The sequence below is a fragment of the Myxocyprinus asiaticus genome, chromosome 25, assembly GCF_019703515.2.
Source record: "Myxocyprinus asiaticus isolate MX2 ecotype Aquarium Trade chromosome 25, UBuf_Myxa_2, whole genome shotgun sequence".
NCBI classification, from domain to species: Eukaryota; Metazoa; Chordata; class Actinopteri; order Cypriniformes; family Catostomidae; genus Myxocyprinus; species Myxocyprinus asiaticus.
The window spans coordinates 45,194,591-45,212,160 of NC_059368.1; the positions used below are offsets into that span (position 1 = coordinate 45,194,591).

At 41.7% G+C, this 17,570-nt stretch overlaps 1 pseudogene; it reads left to right on the forward strand.

The window, feature by feature from the left end:
* The window catches only part of LOC127416017 (laminin subunit alpha-2-like), a 336,769-nt pseudogene that overhangs the window by 118,350 nt on the left and 200,849 nt on the right, over positions 1–17,570 (forward strand).

The window sequence follows — 17,570 nt, forward strand, 5'->3', positions numbered from 1 at the left end:
AATTTCTGTCATGGTCTTTTTTTATCCGTCATACTTGTTTTCATTACATAAATACTGAGGTTACATTCAGGGGTGTACTGTAGCATCCATTATAATGGGTTATACAGTACATACAGTATCATATAAACAGCAATAGATTTTGGAGTTCGAGCGTGAAAATTCAACCTGTCAATCAACTGCTGCGATAAAACATGATTTTTAAACTTTGCTGGCTACCTGTGGCTTGAAAAGGAAATAACCGTCTGGTCGGGAAAATTTGAAAAGCGCAAACACTCATGTTCAGACTTCACCGAACTTCAGTGTGCCTGATATCAAGCACTTCAGCTCAGTTTAAACAGGTCCCTCATTAAAATAATGGAGAATTCCGCTCTAAATGTCATGTTTGCACTAAGATTAAATGCGAGCATAATTGGCAGAAACAGTAAGCCATTTTTGCCACACTTTCTGATTGTTCTTTTTTCTTTTTTTCTCCCCTTTTTCTCCCCAATTTGGAATGCCCAAATCCCAATGTGCTCTAAGTCCTCGTGGTGGCGTAGTGACTTGCCTCAATCCGGGTGGCAGAGGATGAATCTCAGTTGCCTCCGCGTCTGAGACGTAAATCTGCGCATCTTATCACGTGACTTGTTGAGTGCTTTATCGCGGAGGCTTCAGGCTATTCTCCGCGGCATCCACGCACAACTCACCACGCACCCCACCGAGAGCGAACAACATTAAAATGACCATGAGGAGGTTACCCCATGTGACTCTACCTTCCCTAGCAACTGGGCTAATTTGGTTGCTTAGGAGATCTGGCTGGATTCACTCAGCACACCCTAGATTTGAACTCGCGACTTTAGGGGTGGTAGTCAGCGTCTTTACTTGCTGAGCTACCCGGGCCCCCTTTTCTGATCGTTCTTATACTTTTTGCATTTTATTATTATACAGTAACACATTGACATACTGTAAATGCACTGGTTTCAAATCTGAGCTTTTATTTTTTTAATACTAAATGAATTTGAAATGGATATATTTGTTAACAAAGGTGTCAGCTAACGAACCATGTAAGGGAACAGGTTCACTTCATAACTTGCATCTTACTGTAATTAGTGTCAACTCCATCAGACACACTAAAAGCATGCTATTTTCATTTGATCCATCCAACAACAGTGTAAAGTCTTTAATTATCTAATAATGGTGTTCAGTAAAGTAGTTAAGGGATAAAATACATTCTATATGCATTTGTTTTTTTGTTTTTTTTTTTTAGTTTTTTTTTTCACACTATTCTGAAAATTGTTTTGACAAAATGTAATATTTTTCCATCTCAACCATGTGCTGTACACTGGAGCCATTTTTTCCTCAGCTAAAGGTGCCTCTATAGCCTAAACTAAAATACAAAAATTATCCCACAATTCTTATAGAAATTATCATAATGGGAGTGATGGAGTTGATATGTTGAAGCTGTGACAGAGACTTAAACATTGTTTGTTTAAAATATGAAAAATTATAAAAATTACCAGACCACGTGTCCTACTGTTGCATCCACCATGAGCAGGAAGTGGTAAAGGGGACCTCAGGGTTATAGCTGACCATGAAATCGTCAGATTTTTTTATAATCCTGAATAAATCAGACAGAGTTGACGCAAAGTGAGGACACAAATTTGATTGACATTTTTTTATGGAAAATATAACTTAGTTTAATTTATGTATTGTTTAATATCTTACAGATCCATAACTTTCATTTGATATTTATATTTATGAATTTGTTGCATGTTTGGCAATTTTGAACATTGTGACCTCTTTGCTGAGGGCAGGTTAAGTTACATGTGCTTCCAAGGATAGAGAATGCATTTTAAATATGTTTAACTTAAAATATAAGTCATAAATGCCCTGAGTATACACACTTCCTTTAGATTTAACTTTTCCAGTATTTTTATTATTATACATTTCTTGATTTTTAACATAAAGATGACTTTTGTATGCAAGACATGTTTTGTCCCTTATCTCAAGAATCAGTGAATGATTGATGTATGCAGTCATGAAATCAGAAAAGATGTGGTCAAAAGAGACGCATATACAATCAGGTGTAAATGGTGATGTGTCTGTAAATGGCGATGGCGCCTGTCCTCTTGTGATCAGATTGCCCTAAACGTACCTTAATACTAGGCAATAAACAGGAGCAGGACACAAAAACCACAGGAGTGAGAGAGAGAGAGAAATCAAAACTGATGCACTAGGTTTCAGTGGTTTTCTTGTTTCTTTTTTCATCCGTCAAAATGATGGAAAACATTTGAAATTATCTGTCAAAGTTTTTAAAAAATCTGTAAATGATGGAGAATTTTCGGTTAACGCAAACCCTGCAGACAACAAACCACACCTAACAAGAGCAGGAGAACAAAACGAGCCTCAGTACAGCAGGATGCGCTCTTGCGATTAAAGACAGCTGGACTGAACACTATAGAATGGTATCGAGACGCATTTTTCAAAGTTTCAAACTACATGTGTTTATCCTGACACAGCGTCATAAAAATGTGGTGTTTATGACTAGAGGCGCTAAAAACCAGTGATACGCGATGCAACCAGTGAGACATGTGCGTACAGATGGAACGCAAGAATGTGTCCTGTGAGAACAGCCCAAGTCGACAGATTGACAAACTCAATTGCAAAATGTATTGCCGTGGGGGGGATATTGCTCATTTTGTAGTCTTTCTTAAACTGTTTTGCTATTATTAAATCTCCAAAGACCCCAAAATAACGGAAGAATGTTTCTCAAGGAAAGTGCATCTTGGGATCTTTTCTCAGAAATCTCAATCTTTTTGTGTGTTTGTTTGCAGGTGACCGATATCTCTGGCTGGTATCTGACAGGGGCAGAGGGTGAGGGGCTTGTGTGGGCAGTGCTCAGTCGAGACACGCCCCATCAGCTTGCCGTGAGCCAATCAGCCTCTGAGACTCACCTTGCAGCACCTTACTACTGGAGCGCCCTGTCTGCTTACCTGCACAAGAAAGTGAGTCAAACGTGTTTGTGTGTGTCTCTGTGTGTGTGTGTGTGTGTGTGCTATTATTAGTGTGCTATTATAGTATCTCTCTGGCAGCACAGTACACTCATGTATAATGTTTCCTCAAGCACTGTCCGAAATACAGACATCATTTATCATCATTATGTTACAGGCTTATTTATCCTTTAATTTGCCCTTGATTTAACATTTGTGTCTTCAGGGATAGAGAGAGAGAGAGAGAGAGAGAGAGAGAGAGAGAGAGAGAGACAGCAGGGAATCGGGATGGATACTTTAAAGGTGAAGGGTGTGATTTATTTCAATGTTAAAATAGTTTAATATGCAGAGAAACCTGTTTAATATAATGTACCAAAATGCAGTTAGGTGGTTGGAGGAAGTGGCAGGGAGTTGAAGAACTAAGAGGGATTTGTGATATCAGCCGGCGATGAGCGTTTTTTTCATTCGGAGTAAAGTGCACACACAAATTATAAATACTTACACATGGGTCTGTTGAATGCTTGATTCTGATTGGTTGACAGACATTCTAAGGTGTGCAATCATTTTTCAAGTAAACGCACGGTTATAAAGTAGTTCCAGGTCTTGACCACGTAACAGGTAAATATCACTTCGCCAAATTATTTCAGTTATTTCAAAGAGCCCCACAGGCTACCACAACAGAATAACAAATTAAAATAAAGACATTTGTTAAAGTAAATCAGTTAAGAACATCAAACAATGTCTAAAATATCCTACATTTATTTCAATTTTGATTGAAAAGCTTGGGCTCCTTTCTCTCTTTCGCTCTAGCCTCACACACACACACACACAAACACACGCTGTACATGCTACCACAGCAAAATAATCATACAAACAAAAACATTGGTTAAAGTAAATCGGTTAAGAACGTCAAAGAATGTCTATAATATCCTACATATATTTCAATTTTGGTTGAAAAGTGCCCTTGCGCTCTTCTTCTCCCCCGCACTTACACATGCTCACACACATACATACGCACGCACATACACACACACACACACTGAGACTCGTATCGCGACCAACAAATAGAGCCGCACCCCCGCGACTTGATCAATACAACAGTTTCTATTATCCGAAATAACTTTTAATATGTGAAACTTTTTATGGTTCAGTGTATTTCGCCCTAATCAGCCTCACATAGCTATGGTGGAAAGCACCGCGCTACCCCTCCCCTCTCTCTCGCTCCCACACACAAACACACACACACTACCTTGTTACTCCAATGCTGAAAAGCAGCGCATCCTCCGTTGCTAGTTCTAAAGTGACGTTTTCGAACTAGCAATACAACAGTTTGTATATTATCTGAAATATCTGTGGGAAACACCCTCGCGCTCCCCCCTCTTAAGCTCTCACACACACACGTGGACACACATACAGTACATATACGCATTACGCACACACTTACTCGTGAGCGAAATACAGAGCCGTCATGTCATTCACCGGCATCTCAGTAGGGTTGAAAACGGTTGTCTGTTAAATATGTTGAAAAGGTCTGTTAAATATGGTGACACTCGCACTGCTGAGAAGGGCTTAAATTTATATCTTGGCGATTTTGAAGCAGTGTTACTTCTGATGAGAGCTGCAACAAATAAAGTTAATCCCACAGGTGATCTCTCTCAGTTTCTGAGCTTCTCTCTTTTGATCCCTCAAAAACAAACTCACACACGCACAAACGCACTAGTAAAGTGGCGTTTTCAAACTAGCAACGAAGGCTTGAGCTGTATCAGAGTAAGATGATGAATCCATGGTGAATGATTTCCACTCACATGAATGTAAAACCAGAAAATGTCTTAAGATGACTTAAGGTGTGGTAACCGTGGTATAAGCGGAATAATTGACGACGGGCCGTTGAATTATTGAAAAATAATGCACACCCGAGGTGCAACGGTAACTCCGCTGCGTGTTGTGACCACATTACCACCTCAGGTGTGCATTATTTTTCAATAATTCAACGGTCCGTCATCAATTATACCTTACTTAGAATTTTCAAGATAAATATACAGGTGTTTATTACACAGCTCTCTGGAATACTTTATTCTGGTAAGTCAATTTTGCAATTACACAAAACATATATTGATTCTATATAATCAACAACTTTAAATCAAGTTATATTTTTTCATTTTCATTTTTTTTTTTTTTTTTTATTTTTTTTGTGATTTACATCATTGCCAATGCTTCATGGGATTGTAGTTCATTCCCTCATCAAAGACGTTAAGTACACAGTCTTGTATATTTTTGTGTTTTTGTCTGTTTGTGCTTCAAATCAAAGTTTGTGATGTTGTGATTCACCTCAGAGCTGGTTGGTTTGTTTCATGGTGCACAACTCTTTTATGAAGGATTTGATTAAATCCCTATGGGAAAAAAATGTATGGGAAAAACACTTCTGGAACCAAGACGGCTGAAAAAGTGGATGGGCGCTGTTGCACTCTACTACATGTCTATCAGAAATACTCAATTCTGATTGGTCAATCGCGACAATAATGAATGAAAACCGTATATCCAGGGATAAAATTATATCAGACCGCTCATCCGGGTATTGTGAGTCATCTTTCCTGCTTTTCGGATCACCTACAAGTGCCTGTACATTATTCCTTACTTACTCTACCCTACCCCTAAACCTAACCCTCACACAAACCTGGTGACATTATTAGATTTGAATCAAACATGATATGGCTGATTTATGAGCCTTTTTAAGTATTAAAGAGCACTGCAAATGTTCTCACTAATCAGTTTTTGACATTTCACTGTATTTGGGAGGACATTTTCAAAAATGTTGCCAAACCTGTACACACACACACATCTACCCTTGAGAACTTGACAAGACAATCAGCCAGACGAATATGCATGTGACTTTAGTGAATATTCAGATATGTGGTGGGGGAATAAACATTGAGCTGTTAAACTCCTGGGGCGGCACGTGCCGCTGATGTTCTTTGGCCTCTGAACTCTTTAGACTGCTAATGATGCCATTACTCTGAGTTTAAAGTGACTGTCAGCATTCATTTCAAAGGCTTTTCATTTCCATGCATATTGGGCTGTAAGTTTAAATGACTTTCAGATTTTTAAATGAAAGCTTAGTCTTGTCCAGTTTATATTTCACCTTAAAATTACAAGAAATAAGAAATTATACTTTGCAAAAAGAAAACAAAGCCAACTTTTAGACCTTTTTCAGCATTATTTTCATGACAATTAAGCATATTTCCTGCTCGTTTGCTCAATGTAAAAAAAAGAAGATATACTGTAGGCCTATATAGATTTACATCTCACTTAAAGATTTGAATACACCAGGCACACAAACATTTGCAAACACACTTTTTTTCTGTTTTTATACTGAGTAAAATGCGGGGGTATCTAAAAAGTTCACATTATGTAAACTCTCCCTTTACATTGTGTAACTACCGTACTGTACACATTTGACAAGGTGTCTTGCATTACATTTTGTCTCTATGGCAACAAACTCCTTTGGTAAAATGACAGTAAATAAGAGACCTATTCACACTTTCTTGTACAGAAAGTTTCAGACATTTTTCCTCTGAGAGTTGCTGATAACAATGTGTCTTGGTTACTGATGTAACCTCAGTTCCCTGATGCAGGGAACGAGACATTGTGTCGATGTAGTGACACTAGGGGTTCGATCTTGAGAGCCCCAATCACCTTTGCTTTAAATAGAAAAGGCCAATGAGAACTGGCGAGTGGAATTTGCATGCCACTTTCCGTCCCCGGACATACGGGTATAAAAGGAGATGGCGTGCACCACTCGTTCAGATTTATCAGGAGCCGATAGAGAGTCACGGCCATCAGGGAACAGAGGTTACATCAGTAACCAAGACGTTCCCTGTCTGTCACTCACTCGACGTTGTGTCGATGTAGTTACACTAGGGGTTCCTATAGGAAATGCCACAGGCGCTGAACCGTGTCATGAGGAACGGAAGAGTGGACACGGGCAAGCAGCTCAACCACATTGTGACATTCCAGCGAGTTAGGTAAGGCATCTCTCTAGTCCCATTGGGGGTGGGGGGGGGCAGAGGAGGCACTTACCCAAGTAGGCTACTGACGGTGCCTTTCCTGATTTGCTGTTAAGCAATTTCCCACCGAGCACTTTCTAGAATAGCGCTGGGAAGTGCTCTTCCCTCTCCAGGAAGGAGATCACTATGGAGACCACATCCTACCGGAGGGAGGTTAACATGTGGAGAATACCTCACATGGACTTAACAATGGGGAAGTTCACATATGGAATGATACCACCAGAGGACCCTATCTACAGAGAGGGTATGCAGCCACAGTGGCCAAGGCAGAGAAAGCTCTGGCGAGGAGAAACACAGGGTTCACCTAAAGGGAAACCGAACAGTGGAAACTCATCAAACGGGATTACGAAGGGGGAATCACCATGCATGGAGCACTGAGCCCGAGCACACGGGCTCACCTAAAAAGGGGCATACCACGAGTATTGGGCCTGGTGTCGTTACTCCTCCGCTGAGTTTGTCACGAACAGTGCTTTCCCCTGAGTGAGAAGGTCCTGCCTCAGGCGAATGCACCAGGGAGGTGTTACTACCAGGAGCATCAGATCCGAGAACCAAGTCCGGTTGGGCCAGTATGGCACAACGAACAGGACTTGCTGCTCATCCTCCCTGACTTTGCACAGAGTCTGTTCAATGAGGCTCACTGGAGGAGATGTATACTTGCGCAGCCCCCAAGGCCAGCTGTGCGCCAAGGCACCCATGCCAAGGGGAGCCTCGGACAGGGAGTACCAAAGGGGGCAGTGAGAGAACTTTTGGGAGGTGAACAGGTCTACCTGTGCCTCCCCGAATCTCTCTCAAATCATCTGGACTAAGTGGGGGTGGGCCGGCTGACGGGCAGGTGGAGCCGACTTCCCGCAGGAGGATCTTCTTCTCTGAGGCCGGCATATGGGCTCTGATGTTACGGGAGCCGGGGCCGGCACCACAGGTGAATGACTCTGACAAGAAGCAGACGGGGCACGGGACTTCGGATGACTGAAGGCGGCCGAGTCGCGCCACGGCAAGATGTGCTTAATAGCCTCGGTCTGCTTCCTCACCGTCGAGAATTGATGGGCGAAATCCTCGATGATGTCACCAAAAAGCCCCCCTTAGGAGATGGGCACATCGAGAAGGCGGACTTTCTCGGTGTCATGCATCTCTGCAAGGTTGAGCCACAGGTGCCTCTCTTAGACAACAACAGTGGACATCGTCCGGCCCAGGGCACATGCCATGACTTTCATCGCCTGTATGGTGAGGTCAGTCACAGTTCGCAGTTCCTGCATCAGCCCTGGGTCAGTTCTACCCTCGAGCAGATCTTTCAGTGCCTTGGCCTGGTGGACCTGCAGGATGGCTATGGCATGCAGGATGGAAGTGGCTTGTCCCACAGCCTTGTAAGCCTTTGTCATTATTGAGGAAAAGAACTTACAGGCCTTGGAAGGGAGCCTTGGTCGGTCGTGCCAGGTGGCTGCGCCCTGCGGGCATAAATGCACCGCTACGGCGCGCTCCACCTGTGGGAGCTCAACATATCACTTAGCCGCTCTGCCGTCGAGGGTAGTTAGGATGGACGAGCCCGTGAAGCATGTATCCATGTATTCGTTAGCTCCTTGTGCACTTCCGGGAAGAAAGGCACCGGGGCGGGGTGTGGCCGTGAGTTGCACTCCGAGCCCAGAAACCAATCATCCAGCCGCAAATGCTCAGGGCAGGGTGGAGGGTTCCCGATATTTGCAGCTGCCCGGGCAAGCACGGCTGCCATCTCAGCATCCGCCTCATCCTGTGCTCTACCACCCGTGGGCAGGAGCTCAGAAGATTCGTCTGCTTCCGATAGCAGAAGCCCACCCTCAGATGCTGTGACTGAAAGCTCATCCTCGTCGTGAGCCTCGAACCACAGATTAAATCCGCCCTGAGGCGGACTGCCTGTATCGCTCGACAGCTCTTCCGGATAGAATGAGTGTGATGGGAGGTCCGCGGGGGTTGAGCCGGCAAAAATGCTCCCACATCCAGATCGCCCGCGGTGCTTGCCGACCCGGCTGGCTGAGCATCAGCCCAGGACGGAGCGGGTTGGGGAGCAGCTGCGGTGGCTCCTTGCTTCATGAAGTGAGCCGCGACTGCAATGTTCTGATGGGCATGTTCTCGCAATGAGAACATAACCCTTCCATGAAAGCTGCCTTGGCGTGCTGGCGCCCCAAACACTCGAGACAGATTTCATGGCTGTCTGGAGGAGAGAGATAACAGCCACATCCAGTAGCGCAAATGCAGGTGGACATCTTTAAAAAGATGGCAAGCGTTTGCGCGAGCTCTTTTAGAAGGAAATATACTCTTTTAAATATACTCTTTTAGCACCCGCGAAGCGCCCAGGGGAAGCACAACACTCGACCGTGTGAGGGTGACCGCTGATATGCGCCATAAAATCCAGCAGCATAAGCGAAAGGTGAGAGGACGAATACAATACATGCATTCAGCTCCGAAGAAAAAATCTGAATGAGTGGTGCACGCCATCTCCTTTTATACCCGTATGTCCAGGGGTGGAGAGTGGCATGCAAATTCCACTCGCCAATTCTCATTGGCCTTTTCTATTTTAAGCAAAGGTGATTGGGGCTCTCAAGATTGAACCCCTAGTGTCACTACATCGACACAACGTCGAGTGAGTGACAGACAGGGAATAGATATTACCTGGAAACTGTGGGTCTTTACAATTTTTCAACAATTTCTCTCTCTCTCTCTCTCTCTCTCTCTCTCTCTCTCTCTCTCTCTCTTCCTATTCTATGTTTTTGTGTTTGGGTTTTTGAATTATTTTCTTTGCACTTGTGTGCATTTGTGTGGTTTTGATTTGTGTCTTTTATTTTGAAGTTAAGTTCCAAGTCTTATCTTTGTTCACTGTTTCCTGTTCGACCCTCATGTTCCATCATGTTTGTTAGTCTTGTCTTGTGATTGGTTTATGTTAATTACGTCTTATCTTTTTATTAGTTCTGGTCTGTCAATGGTTGTCTTGTTATCTTGTTTCTCTGGTTTGTTTAATTTAAGCCCTCATGCTCCCATTCTCTGAGGTATGGCTTTGTTCATTGTAACACATTTTTTGGTGAGTCTCTCATTTGAACAAGTAAATTTTAGTCTATTCAAGTCTTGGTCTTTTGATTTTGTGTCTTTTTCTATATTTTGAATAAACTGCCATTTGGGTTCAATCTTCAACTAGCCTGAGTGGATCAATGTTACAGAATGCCAGACCGATTATGAACCCAGCAGTAAAGCTCATTTGTTTACACTAAAGGAATCGTCCCCTTGAGGATTATGTTATGGACTTTTGAGGACCGTGTCAGTTGGTGAACTTTAATGATATTGCTCTCAAGGCCTTTTTTCTTGTAGGCTTAAATGAACCAGCCTGGAGGTGGAGTCAACTGGACACTTATTGAACAAAACATTGATTTTGCCCGGCATCTTAGGGGTTTGCCATTTACTGTGGTAGTGGCGTATGAGGATGCCAACCCTTGTACGGTAGCAGAGCTGTCCGCCACCATAGCTGCCACTTAGAGTCGGCCATTAAGGCTGTCGTGTAAGAGTCGTCCGCCGTGATGGCCGTCATGTAAGAGTCATCCGCCGGCATGGCCATTGTGTAAGAGTCATCCGCCGGCATGGCCGTCGCGCATGAGTTGTCCACCGGCATGTGCTTCATGCAAGGTTCTTCCGCCGGCATGGGCGTTTTACAAGAGTCATCTCCCTGCATGGGCGTCAAACAAGGGTCTTCCACCGGTAAAGCCGTTGTGCAAGACTCGTCCGCTGACATTGCCATCATGCAAGAGTCGTCTGCAGGCATGGCCGTCGCGCAAGAGTCATCCGCAGGCATGGCCGTCGCGCAAGAGTCGTCCACCGCCATGGCCGTCACGCAAGGGTCTTCCGCCAGCATGGCCGTCGCGCAAGACTTGTCCGCTGCCATGACCGTCACACAAGAGTCATCCGCCTCCATGGCCATCGCATAAGAGTCATCCGCCGCCATGGCCGTCGCGCAAGAGTCGTCTGCCGGCATGGCCATCGAGCCATCTAAACCTCCTTTGCACCACACTGACCCCCTCATGTTCGATTCTTTTGTCCTGCTCAGAAAAAAGTGATTCTTCAACACTTTATTTATTTATTTATTTATTCATATAAATAGGTTGCAATGACATGAGGCTTCATAGTTGTGTAATCCACGGTTAAAATTTAGCATGCTTCTCTAATATACTATAAACATGCAACTGTCTCTAGACGTGTTTTAAAAAGTTATTTTATCTTGACACAGCACCTTAAAAAATCTGTACTCATGGCATGAGAGACTGAAAAAGCAGCAAGACATGTCACAGCTGTCAATGATTTCAATTTAGTATGTTAACATGAAAATAAATTCTAAAACAATGAAAAAGGATGCAAAATGTGGCCTACGTTCTGTGGTCTCAAGAGCAAAGATATAAGATTTTCACAATGTGCATGCCAAGCAACTGCCATTGCGATGGGAATGGTAATGCTAACAGATAGCTTTCTTAAGGGATTAAAATCTCTTTAGATTTTGGGAAAAATTATGACCCGGACATTTTTTTCACGAGATTCACCTAAATGTCATTTCTGGCTGGTAGGAATACTCCTCTGCAGCAAAATAAATAAAGAAAAATCAATAGTTTTATCATGCGTTGGTGTGGAGACAAATGTCTCCCCTTTTTCTTTATGACATGAGCAGTCAGAACATATGAAAGTGAAACAAGCGAGACATTTTGATGTTTGGCTGTAGTCTTTTTTGTGAATGCGTGTTCTGAATGCAGTATGAGTCTGTGTGTCATAGAGATGCATTCTAACTTCTACTCACAGGGCACTGCAAGAAACCAAGAGAGATCTAGGGAAATGTATTTGTTGTTGAAGTGTAGGAGTGTGTAGGGGTATATGTGTGTGTGAGTGTGTGTGTGTATGTGTGTGTGTGTGTGTGTGTGTGTGTGTGTGTGTGTGTGTGGGCAGGTTTAAGTAGTTTACGAGGACTTTTGTTTAGGTTACAAACTGGTAATTACAGGGGTATTATGCTATAAATGTGGTTTATGAGGACATTTCTTGTGTCCCCATAATCAAATCGCTTAAAAAATATGCTGAATGATGTTTTATTGAAAATGTAAAAATGCCGAAAGTTTTTGTGAGGGTTAGGTTTAGGGGTAGGGTTAGGGTTAGGGAATAGAATGTATAGATTGTACAGCATAAAAATCATTATGTCTATGGAGAGTCCTCATAATGATAGATGCACCAACATGTGTGTGTGTGTGTGTGTGTGTGTGTGTGTGTGTGTGTGTGTGTGTGTGTGTGTGTGTTGGTCCAACACCCAGTCGTCTCAGTCAGTCGACCCGTGGCATCTGGGTCTGCCCCGTGATCTCCTGCCAGTGAGCTTTCGACACTTCATGTGGCCTCAAGGTGCACATAGCCTGGCACAAGCGTCATGGTGACGTCACCGCCATTTAGTGGCGAATGGCAGTTGTTGTTGTTGTGTTTGTGCATATAAAAAAAGCCTGGATAGGATGCAGAAAAGACGTTGTGAATTGTTGTTCTCCCAAGTGAAGGTTGTTGAGAGTTCTTCCCCCAGTGTTGTGGTCTTGATTTAACTGTGCTGAGTTGCCCTGCAGCGAAACGTTACCCTAGAACAGCCAATCAGTTCCTCATTAAAGACCAGGATGTAAGAAAACACTCACACCACATTCTGCTTTGTTCGAAGAGGAGAAAAAGATGTGTATGTTTGTGTGTGTGACTTCATCAATAATCACTGCATGTTAACCCTTTTTTTTTTTTTTTTTTTTTAAATAGACGTAGTTGCTGATTATACAGGGTTATTTAATCATTTTTTTTTTTTTTTTTGTAGTTTCCTGTTTATTTTTTATTTTTTATGTAGCATAAATAGTTTTTATTTCACTCAAATTTTTTTATTCTTTTTTTTAGTTTTTAGTTTTAGTTTTCATTAGATAATGATTGAAGGTGGTAGAAAAGGTCAATAACCGATGCAGTTTTCTGAAAAACAAATTAAAAAATAAAATCCCAGGTGCAGTTTATTGTGCAACCAAAAGCCCAATAATAACCAGAAAAAAAATATTTGGTGCATAACATGGGACCAGTGGCGGCCCGTGCATTTTAAGTCTTGGCCTTCAGTGCGATTCATGCCATTAAGAAAACACTGTTTCACAATTAATAAGACACCCTATGGCTATGGACATCATACATTACATCGCAGCCAAATAATAATACCAACTGACATTTTTAAAACACGTCCATGCACGAAAGCCAGAACCAAGAAGGTCTAATAACAGGAAAAAGCTCTCTACTGTAATAATATTTGTGATCTAATGATAATAATTTTTGTTTCGTAAGGGTACACGGTTACTATTCAAAACTTAAACTGACACTGAATGCTTCAGCCAGCCTAATTTACACTTAGAAAACTCCTAATGTTGCTATAACAATGCAAAAAGCACTTACCAGTTTACTTGAAGTGAAAATCAGCCCTCCTTTCCTGTTTACATCTCGGGTTTTTAAATCCATAAGGATCTCTTTCTCAGTGCCGATAGCGGCAGTGATGACAGCCGACTCGTCAGAAAGATCTCGCACTCTTCGCTTTCAAATTACGTACATCACTTAAAGCATGATTGTGTCACTCATGGCCAGCTAGAAGGCCTCAGCTGGGACATATCCTAAAGATCACACCCACCAAGAACAAATCAATCAATCTGATTGGCTGATGAATCTGACAATCTGACTTTAGATGCCTGTTCACTGCAGTGTTGAGGGATTCTGTAGAAATTCTGAAGTCCTGATGGGGTGGAGCTCAGACTCACGCGCTGCTTCGGCTAAAGAGCTCAGCTTTGGGCATGCAATTTGTGAATCAGTCGTCACGTTTCGCTTGTAAGGATTAAGGAGTAAATTCTGATTGGATAAACTTTTTGCTTTTTGCTATTCGTTTGTAGATGAATTAGGAATGGAAAGCGATTGAAAATAAATAGACAAAAAGGTGAATGAGAATGAATGGATGAACATTTTTTTATTTATTAGACATGTTTGGCCAGCAGAGAAGGCTTTGCTGGCCCTGAGAATTCGCCACTGCGTGGGACTTTTAATTACAAACAAGCCCGGAATACAGTGGGGAATCTTACTTTGAAAAGTCTGTGCTCCCAGCTTACAAATATGAAATAAATAAATAGTTTACTATCAGCATTGATTTTTGATGATAACCGGTATTTTTAAAAAGCTTCTATCGGTACAGATTAATTGCTAATACTGATTGTGGCAGGGCGGAGGGTGGGGCCGGGTCGTGATTCTACACACCCGGCCCCTAATCAGGCTGATTAGCCCGAGAGGGATAAAGGCTGACTGGAGACGGCAGTGCGACAGAGAGAGAGTGTTACGGATAGCTGTCCGACACCTGTGTGTGTTCGTCTTTTGATTCAGTTTATTATTAAAATATTATTTATATCGTTAAGCCAGTTCTCGCCTCCTCCTTTCCTTCTACCCTGTTACACTGATATATCAGTCTACTTCTAGTTTTCATCTCTTATAACATAGCACTGCAGACTGTGCCTTCTGCCTACGATGAAAACACATGACAATTCATCAGAAACTGCGTTGTCCTAGGGCTGCACAATTGCTACAAAAATCATAATTGTTGATTATATCCATTGATATTGTATTTTTTTGTGATTAATTTTTGATTCATTGAATTAAATATAGTATAAATGCAATATTTTTGTGTAGGCTACACAACCAATAAAACAGTAAATCAAGACAAAACAGTGCCTAAGTGGCTAACCTCACATTTATCCTCTTATGCGAACCTCACATTTATCCTCTTAGAACCATGTAAAATAAAGCTGTTATGCAAATACTGAATAAATTACACACAGACAGCGAGCAAGGGATGTGTCTGTGATTGGTTACTAAACTTAACTGCTGCAAAAAAACAAAAACAAAACGTAAATATAAAATGTTGATGCAATGGAAGCAGACCAAAATGAAATGCTATCGATTTATTATGTAGTCTGACATCATGCTTAATATAATACCAAATTACTTTCAAAGTTCGATCAGATGAGGCCATCCATCATTGATTGAAAATATGAAAAGAAATAAAGTAATTTTATCTACTTTCTACGTTTTGTTCGTATTGTAGTGCACATTTATAGTTTTGGTATAATTTTTGTTCTTTTGCAAACTCCTGTTTTAATTTTTTTGTTATAGTTCATGAAAATATTTTCTCACTGCTAGCTTTTGTCTTCATAATAGTTTCGTTAATGAGGATTAATCTTGTTGCTGACCCCTGTTTTTCTCTCTGTGTGTGTGTTTGTGTGTGGTTGTGTCCGCAGCTCTTGGCATATGGAGGCAGTTTGGTGTATACCATCTCTTATGATACTGAAAGCAAAGACAGCCCCGTTCACATCAGTTGGTTACAAGAATCGGGGATGTCGAGAAATGGAACGATTATCTGGAGTCATCGAGAGGGAATTAGCTGCTAATCTGCTAGCGACCAAGGTGTATTTGCAACACATTTGGGAAAAACTGGAGGGTTTGGAGAATCGTAATCAACAAAACAATGTCCGAATTGTTGGAATTCCTGAGCATGAGGAAGGCCGAGATATGGTAAAATTCCTAGTTAATTTTGACCCCTTAATAAAAAGGTTTTCAAGTGATGTGGGCAGGTGGGCTTCATTACATTTATCTATGATTTGGAAGGTTAATGTTATTAAAATGAATTGTATTCCAAAATTTAACTACCTGCTACAATCTCTCCCTATAGATATCCCCCTCTCTTATTTCAAACAATTTAATAGCATAGCAAAGTCCTTCATTGGAATGGTAAGCGTCCCAGATTACATTTCAATAAGTTACATAGACCGACTGACAAAGGTGGGCTAGGCCTTCCCAAGATTTTGTTTTTTATTATGCATTCGGTCTCAGACATTTGGCTCATTGGTCGCTTCCACCTGAGAGCCCCTCCCTGGTTTTGTATTGAACAGGAAGTTCTTGCCCATTTTCTGCCATTGCAAAGCCTTTCTATCAAACTAATCAGAGAAGTTAAGTTACACCCCGTTATCTCGCATTTGCACGCGGTATGGACAAAAGTGTCCAGAGTGTATAACTCTGACATTTATTTAAATGTAGCCTCCAGCATATGGCAGAACCCAAAATTATGTATTAATAAGTCCCCTTTCTGCTTGTCAGAGTGGATTGTGAGGGAGGTTAATATGCTCGGTGACCTATATTAGAGTGTTGAGATCTTTTGAAAATTTGGTTCAACATTTTGGGATTCCAAGATCTCAGTTCTTTAGATATTTACAACTGTGCCACTTGCTCTGTACTATTTTTGGGAGTAGCATACACCATCCTAAAGTGGCTGATACTCTGGGAGTGGTGATTACTGCTTTTGGAAAAGGTCATGAGGTATCAGTGTATTACACCCTGCTAATTCAGAGTCTGGGGGATGGAGCTTTAACTTCTATCAAGAGATTATGGGAGAAAGATTTCAACTTGGTATTGGAGGAGAGAGTGTGGACTAGGATTCAAAAAAATGTCAAGTCTGCATCTAGCGATGCAAGGGTGCACCTTATGCAATTCGAGATTTTACATAGATTTTATTGGACCCCCTCTAAATTGTATATGCTTGGTCTTAAAGACACACCCACCTGTTGGTGATGCCAATCGGAGGATGGAGACATGGCCCATGTTTTTTGGTGGTGTATTGGGATCCAGGAATTCTGGTTGAAGGTTCAGAGTTTTGTGCGTGACATGGTGGGCACTTGGGTTTCATTTTGACCCAGACTGTGTGTTTTGGGCAATGGGGTGGCCATTGATGTGGGGAAAAGTCACATAGAGAATTGGGTTCTGACCAGTGTTATGATCGCCAGGCAGATTATTTTGAGGTGTTGAATGTGAGCTGGTGCACCCCCATTTCGGGAGTAGTGCACGGAGATGGGGAGTATGGCGGCTTTTGAAGAGGTGTCATTTGGGAGAAGGGGTCACTTGGATTTGTTTGTTGGGAAATGGGGCAATTATTTAGAGTTTTTGGAGGTTTCTCGGGGTGGGAGTGGAGAGAGTAGTATAGTTTTAATTGGGTATGATTATTATATATATATAATTTTTTGTGTGTGTGTGTGTGTGTGTGTTTGCTTTTTTTGTGTATTTACTCGTGTGACTACGGGGATGTTTGTTGGGGGTCAGGGCATGGTTGGGGATTGGGAGGGGGAGTGGTGGTTGTGGAGTTTAAATGTTGATTGTGTGTGTACATGTATGTATATATATATATATATATATATATATATATATATATATATATATATATATATATATATATACAGGTGCATCTCAATAAATTAGAATGTCGTGGAAAAGTTCATTTATTTCAGTAATTCAACTCAAATTGTGAAACTCGTGTATTAAATAAATTCACTGCACACAGACTGAAGTAGTTTAAGTCTTTGGTTCTTTTAATTGTGATGATTTTGGCTCACATTTAACAAAAACCCACCAATTCACTATCTCAACAAATTAGAATACATCATAAGACCAGTAAAAAAAACATTTTTAGTGAATT